Source organism: Mustela nigripes, chromosome 17, assembly GCF_022355385.1.
Source record: "Mustela nigripes isolate SB6536 chromosome 17, MUSNIG.SB6536, whole genome shotgun sequence".
NCBI classification, from domain to species: Eukaryota; Metazoa; Chordata; class Mammalia; order Carnivora; family Mustelidae; genus Mustela; species Mustela nigripes.
Window position 1 is genome coordinate 1959567 of NC_081573.1, and position 8259 is coordinate 1967825.

Genomic DNA, 8259 nt, shown 5'->3' on the forward strand with positions numbered 1-8259 from the left:
GGGGACAGCTGTGCAACAGCCGCTTGATGTAAGAAAGATGTTAGGGCCCGAAGTGACAGCCAAGAAAGAATTCTTGAGACGTCTTAGTGCAAAAAGGTGGTTTTATTACAGCACCAGGACAGGACCTTTGGGCAGAAAGAGCTGCACTGGGGTCATGAGCGGTGGCCTATTATATACTTTCAAGTTGGGAGGGGGTTAGGGACAGTGTAAGTCTCTAAGGAATTTTGGAAACAAGGTTTCCAGAATCTTGAGGGGGCTAGCTGTTAAGGGAAGGTCATTTATTACCATCTAATAAAACCTAGGTCATGAGACCCTTCCAGTGTATATCAGTGGGTCCATATGCTTAGAGGATGATTGCCAACACATATATTGGCTGGAGATGGGGGGTACATTAGAGCTACAGGAAAATTCTAAAGGAGTTTTTACATGTTAAAGTAGATGTACAAGATCCAGGGGGTTGGGCTAGGATTGCCTTTTGCCCTTAGCAAAGTATCAGCATCAAGGCAGCTCAGTTCCTAGAGGAATGTCACTCTGCCTGTTTGAAGGACTTGTCATTGGGCTGTAGACAGTAAGGGAATTTAATAATTTCTCTTCTGCCTACGTTTCCCACATCACAGCGGAGGACTGGGATCCGCATCTTTTGGAGTCCCAAACAGACCAGGTTCTGCCATTCCTGCTGACAAAATTCAAAAGGCAGAGAAACCACTCGTGGTGAAAGGAAAAAGGGATTTGTTCTCAGGTGGCAGACAGTGGGAAGACAGCAGAGTGGCCTCTCAAAGACTGTTCTCCAAAGTATTGAAAATACTCCCAGGTTTCTAAGGAAAATGTAGGGCAAAGGTGGGTGGATGAGTAGTGCAGGTAGGCAGTGGAAGTCAAAGCGATGGCATCTGTGAGTCAATCATTGGTGGGGACTGGCTGGCTTAGGGCCATTCTTAACTGCTTGACGGGGTGGTTTCAGTTTCCCTCAGGATGATTGGCTCTCAGGATCTTCCATGTGAGTTGAGACTTGAACTGGAAAGAACCCAACCAGAAAGTTTGAGGTCAAAATCAAGCAGATGGCTGGCTGATAGACATCAGAAGGGTTCCCTGACTAAGGATTTTTGGTTGGCAATAAATGACCTTTTCCCAAGAACCAATAGCCCCCATCAAGGTCCTGGATACCTTGCTTCCAAATTTCCTTAGATTCTTGTGCTATCCCAAACCCCCTCCAACTTGAAAGTATATAATGGGCCACACCTCATGATAGAGTGTGGTCTTTCTTCCCCTGGGTTCTGTCCCCATGCTTTCATAAAATCACCTTTTGCACCATACACATCTCAAGAATTCCTTACTTGCCATGGGTATGAAGCCCTAACGTTCTTTCCTACATAGATACCAGAGATTAACAGTTTATATCACAAACAGTTGCCTACCTATATAACAGACACATGAAAGAATGTTCAACATAATTAGCCAACAGGGAGAGTCAAATCAAAATCACATTGAGATACCACTGTACACAAGTTAGAATGGCCAAAATTAACAAGACAGGAAACACCAGGTATTGGAGAGGATGTGGAGAAAGGGGGACCCTCTTACACTGTTGGTGGGAATGCAGGTTGGTGCAGCCACATTGGAAAACAGTGTGGAGATTCCTTGAGAAATTAAAAATAGAGCTACCCTATGACCCTGCAATTGTACTGGGTATTTACCCCAAAGATACAGATGTAGTAAAAAGAAAGGCCATCTATACCCCAATGTCCATAGCAGTAATGGCCACAGTCACCAAAGTGCCAAGATCCAAGACGCCCTTCAACACATGAATGGATAAGGAAGATATGGTCCATATATACAATGGAATATTATGCCTTCATCAGAAAGGATGAATACCCAGCTTTTCTATCAACATGGATGGGACTGGAGGAGAGAATGCTGAGTAAAATAAGTCAAGCAGAGAGAGTAAATTATCACATGGTTTCACTTACTTGTGTAGCATAAGGAATAACACGGAGGACATTAGGAGAAGGAGAGAAGTGAATTGGGGGAACTTAGAGGGGGATATGAAGCATGAGAGACTATTGACTTTAAGAAAAAAAAAAAAAGGTTATGGAGGGGATGGGGTGGTGGGTTGGGTGAGCCTGGTGAGGGGTATTAAGGAAGGCACATATTGCATGGAGTACTGGGTGTGGTACATAAACAATGTTGGAACATTGGGGGAAAAAAAATAAAATTGAAAAAAAATAAGAAGAGTTGTCTACTTGGAGGACAAACGTTGTTTGATAAATATTTCATCTTTCCTTTCTCCTCTGAATATAATCCCCTCTTTGGAAATTTGAAATCCTACCTCATCCTTCTTAAGTCACCGTGACACAGAAGCTTCAAACACTTGTCTTTGAGCCTCATGTCTTTCTCGCTCCCATAATTAAGAACTTCATTGTTTTCTCTACTGAAAATGTCTTACATCATTTTAAGTCTTAGACCAGCCAAAAAATTGAGAACAGCGCAGGAAAAACAAATTTTCCTCTCCTCACAGTCATTCTGTTGTGTGAACTGACCTCCATACTTCAGACCTGGAAGAGAACATGCAGACAGAGCTGGGAATCAAGGGAAGCTGTAGATTCATTGCTTTGCCAGCCATGGAGGCCTCAGCAGGTCAGGCCTTCAAACCTGCAGCCCGCCTGGTAAAAGGGCTGGGGATTTGTAGGGAAATCTGGGATTATGTCCCATTTTCAGAGGAATTGTGTCTGTGCTGCCAGCCATGTTCATCATGTCGTCAGGGTGGAACCAGGTTCCTGAATCAAAGGGCTGAGAAGGGAGGAGAACAGGTTTGTGGGGAAGAGAAAGATTACTTATTTGGAAATGGAGTCTCACTGAGGTGGGAAGTGTTATGCCCCAATAATGGGTTTGTGATTAAAGGAGTGAGACTGATACAAAGCGAAGGCCAAGCAAAGCTTTATTTCACGCCAAGCATCAAGAATCCAACCCAATGTGGGCGCCTGGGTGGCTCAGTGGGTTAAGCCGCTGCCTTCGGCTCAGATCATGATCTCAGGATCCTGGGATGGAGTCCCGCATTGGGCTCTTTGCTCAGCAGGAGCCTGCTTCCTCCTCTCTCTCTGCCTGCCTTTCTGCCTACTTGTGATCTCTCTCTGTCAAATAAATAAATAAATAAATGATCTTAAAAAAAAAAAAAAGAAAAAAAAAAGAATCTAACCCAACATTCGGGGCCGCACCTCTTACCAGAGAAGGTGACTCTTCGCTGCTTTACAGACTAGCTTTTAAGGGCAAAGGCCATGCGGTCGGGCCTGGCCAGGCACAGGTGGCCAATGAGATTGTAACACACACAGGAAACTCCACAGTGATGCTAGGTGACCAATTGAGTTACAATTTACCCTAGTAGACATTTGAACCAGCGTATTACACCTTGATTAGGATTGGAACCAAAAAGGCTCCCAAAGGGCGGGCCCCATACTCCTTGATAACCAGGGAGACACTATGCACCCCCCCCCCCATAGATGTCTCCACCTGTCCTGACCCACCTTTGTATCTGGGCTTTGTTACCTGAAGCTGGTTTCTGGGACTTGTCTCCAAGTAAATCTCCTGGGGAAGGGGTGCAAGGACAGTTTCTGAATAGGTCCTTATGTTCCCCCCTTTTCTTTGGAGACTAGTCAAATCTTTGACTTTTTAGCTAGTTCTATAACCTCTTTTTAATGGCTGCTAGACTGTTTTAATGACTCCAGTGTGATTTACCCCAAAACAGTATTTTCTACTAATGTTATGCAGAGCCCCCCTCCTCCTTTTATCGGAAACAGTAGGTTAAGTGCCCCCCCCTTTTTTCCCAACTGCTTATACCTCCCTCCTATATCTTAACAACAGGGCCAACAATAAATTTAATGAACTCATTGTTTTGTTTTGTTTTATTTTGTTTTTTGTGTTTTAGTTTTAGTCCATGATTGGCAGGGTCCATTGGCAGCGGCAACCACCTCTGGGGGGTCGTTCTCGTCCTCGGCTCATTTGATGTGACCCACATGAATCCAGGTCCTGAAGCCATCTACTTTTATTGCCATGGTGGTGGTCAGGATGACCGTAAATGGTCCCTTCCAGCAAGGCTCCAAGCCTCCCACTTGGCAGCAGAGCATCCAAATTTAATTCCCTGGGTTGGCGAGGATGTGGCTCCACCTCCAATTCTGTCCCAGTGTGGGCAGTCCAGATCCCTGTATGGGCTCCTTTAAGACAGACTGTAATGCCTGCAGTGACTGGAGTACAACCTCTTTCTCTTTCCCCTCTTCCCATTCTAGTTCTTTCCGCATTTACCACCTGACATTGAACACATTTATCAACCACATCTTGAGCAATACGCCCTAATTTAGAAACCTAGAACTGCTTACCCATAAGCTCTTTAAACTTGCGTGTCCCCAAGTGAGTGCCCTGATGTATTTGGCTTACTAATTTTCTTCTAGTCTTAGTCCAATCTCCTTTATAGCCTAATTTAGTCCACTCTACCATAGTGAGTCCTCCCTTAGTCAGTTCATAGAGGTCACGCCATCTCCAACAACTGCGGTATCCACAGCCTGCAGTAGCCCAATGTCCCAAGAAACTCCCTCATGGAGACCAAAGCCTAAGTAAGTGGTGTGGCTCTTACAAAGCTGTGTTTTCATTGCTGACACCTGATACACTTACTCTTGCTGAGTCTGTAAGAGAGCTCTCATCTCCTGCAAGCAAGACCCATAGTCTTCAGGACCCATAGTCCTCAGTGGCTATTTCTAGTATTCCCACTAACTCAGTCAGATTCTTCCTGTTGGGCTGGCAGGAAGGGCTACCAAAGATGGCGAAAGTTCCCGCCACAAGACCTGAGCTCGGACAGGAGAACAAAGGCCCAAGCAGGAATCTGAGACCCCCGCCCCGGGCTACTGTGGACCAATGGGATCCCGATGAGCAGGCGGGATATCCAAATAAGGGAAACTTGCCAAAAGACCCCTGAGCTTTCCCCAAGACCCCTTAAAAGCCCCCTCCTCCCTGCCTTGGGCGCGACTTCCGCCACTCTGCTTTCCAGAGTTGCAGAACCTCGCTCGAGGGTGCCCACCTCCTCCCGGCACAACTTTCCTGGCTCCCCTTCTCCTGAGCCCTGAAACTTCGCCAGAGAGCGTTTTTAATAAATATTGCCTTGCACCCACTTTGCTTGGTGTTGTGTTTATCTCGCCGGAAAGAACGTTACATTTGGTGCCGAAACCCGGGAAGGAGATTGAGCCCCCACACAGTGGGGAGGCTCTCTCCTTTCCCTGGCCGAACCGGACCAGCCTTTCCAAACGCCACTTCCGAAGCTGTGGTGAGTTTCCCCGATTCCGCGCCTCCTTCCGGAAAGCCCTGCCCTAATCGAGGCTGCGTCAGGGTGGACCCCGCCAGTCACCAGGTGACCTCCGTGACTCCGAGAGACTGGGAGACATCCTAATCTCTACGGCAGTCGACACAGTTTTTCCGCAACCCAGTGGTGGATGAGGGGATGCCTTCCTCCAGCCCTCGGGTTGCCCGGCAACAAATCGTGGGGACCTCCCAATCCAAATTCGACCCTAAAACATCCCGGGGGTGTTTTAGGCCTGCTGGCCAATCTTAAAACCCTGGAACTGGACCAGGACCTGTGAAAACGACATTAATGTACTGTCACTTGGCCACAATACCGATTAGACAATCAGTCCCAATGGCCTCCAGAAGGCAAGTTTAACTATCAGATTTTCATGGACCTAAATAACCTCGGCAGACACCAAGGCAAATGGGCCAAGGTCCCTTATGTCCAGCTTTCTGGACTCTGCACTCTCGCCCCTTCCTCTGCTCTCACTGCTCCACCTCTCAGGTCCTCTTGGCCCGCTCCCCTCCCCCTACCCTGCCACCCACTGCTCCCAAAGACTTGGACCTCTCCTCCCCATCTCCTCTCTCTGAACCCCTGGAGAGCTTCACCCACCCACTGACAAGAGGGCCTTTGGTTCCTCCTCCTCCTCCTCCTTACCGCGATCCTTCACCCCAAGGTCCCTTAAATTCAGGATTTCTGAACTGGCGCCCTCGTCTACCCCTCCTTCTCCCCCTCCCCACTCCTATCCGAACTCCTGACAAATTTATCCGCAGTAAACGGGAAACTCCAATCAAAGTTTACTGAAGGTCAAATAGGCTCTTATTATTTGTTAAAATCTGCTAGCAAAGAGATGACTAGAACTGATGGTTAATTGTGTGTCTCGGAGTTTTAATGGGTCATTCTTAAGGTACCATTCAAAGTCTTTGGTAACCTTTAACAGAATGGGATAAAATACCCGAGCGCTGGTCACCAGAACTAGGTTTACGCTTTTGAAATCTGTTGATAAACACCTTTTGTGTTTAATTGAATTCTGTTGTAACAGCCGCAGGGCTACTGTTTGAGCTAGATCCTTTCATAAAGAATGGAAGGCGGAGACTGATCACCTCCCATTAGCCAGGGATTCCCAAAGGGGAGGGTGTCCAATCTGTTTGAATCTGAAGAGTGCTTGACTGCGTGAATGTGTCTGTATGGCTCCAGCTGCACTAGGCCTCGAAAGCCCCCCGCTGAGTTAGTCTGCCCCCCAAGGGAGGTTGCTGGAGTTGAGGAAGTTTGAGTTCATAAGCCCTTCTCTCTACAGGACCTTTCCCAAACTGAGAAACGTTTGGGCTCCTTTTTGGCCAGTTCTGATAACTATATTAAAGAATTCCAATATCTGGCCCAAGCCTATGACCTCACCTGGCATGATTTACATGTGGTCCAGACCACCACCCTCACCACAGAGGAGAGGGAACGCATCCAGGCTGCTGCCTGGGAGCACGCAGATCAGGTCCAGCTCACTGATGCTGCCATGCCAGTTGGAGCCCGGGCGGTCCCAGCTGTAGAACCAGGTTGGAATTATCAGGATCGCCAAGATGGCCACTGGCGCCACGACCGCATGGTCCAGTGTCTCATAGCCGGCATGCGGGCAGCCTCTAATAAGGCCATTAATTACGACAAGATTAGGGAGATTGTCCAGGCCCCTATGACAACCCCACCATGTTTCTTAACCAGTTGACCAAACCTTTAACCCAGTACACTCGCTTGGACTCTGCCTCTCCTGCGGGGGCCACGGTACTGGCTACTCATTTTATCTCTCAATCGGCACCGGATATACAGAGAAAGTTAAAGAAGGCTGAGGAGGACCCTCAGACCCCCATTTCTGACTTGGTGAAAATGGCATTTAAGGTCTTTAATTCCCGTGAGGAGGCAGCTGAGCTTAAACGACAAGCCATATTCCAGCAAAAGGTTCAGTTGCAGACCCAAGCCTTGGTAGCAGCCCTGTGGCCGGCTGGCTCCGGGAGGCAGCAGAGAGGGGCAACCAATTGCACCCCGCCGGGGGGCCTGTTTCAAATGCGGGGCCGAGGGACATTGGGCTCGCCAGTGCCCCAATCCAAAGCCGCCAACTCGGCCTTGCCCTCAATGCCATTTGATGGGCCACTGGAAATCCAACTGCTCTAACCTCAACGTGGAGGACCCCCTGAGACAATCCAACTGCTTGGATTGGAGGACCACTGACGAAGCCCAGACTCAGCCACCCCTCTCACCCAGGCCAAGCCCAGGGTTACGCTCTAGGTAGTGGGTAAGTCCATCTCTTTTTTGCTGGACATGGGGGCTACCTACTCTGTTCTCCCTTCCTACTCGAAACTTACTTGAACCTCACCAATTACTGTTATGGGGATCAATGGGACCTCCTCCAATCCTAGGGTGACCCTTCCCCTTACCTGTAGCCTGGATGCGTTCCCCTTCCCCCACTCATTCCTAGTGATTCCTTCCTGCCTGGTCCCTCTACTGGGGAGGGGCATTCTCCAGAAACTAAGGGCAACTATCTGCCTCTCCCCTTCCTCCCCTCTATCCACCTCAACCCGTCTCATCCTACACCTCTCCATTCCCTCGACCTCCGCTCCAGATGACCTACCCGCTATAGATCCTCAGGTGTGGGACATCTCAGAGCCCATCATTGCTTCCCACTTTACCTCGGTTAAAGTACAGCTTAAGGATAACTCTAAGTTTCCCTCAAGCTCAGTTCCCTATTTCCTTAGCCCACCGCCAGGGCCTGAAACTATCATAGAACGGCTTTAACGTCAGGGACTCCTGATCCCCATCATTTCCCCCTGTAACACCCCATCCTCCCAGTACGCAAGCCCTCAGGGGCTTATCAACTGGTACAAGACCTTAGGCTTATCAACGAGGCCGTACCCCTACACCCTACTGTCTGGCGTTCCCCCAAACACCTCTCACTT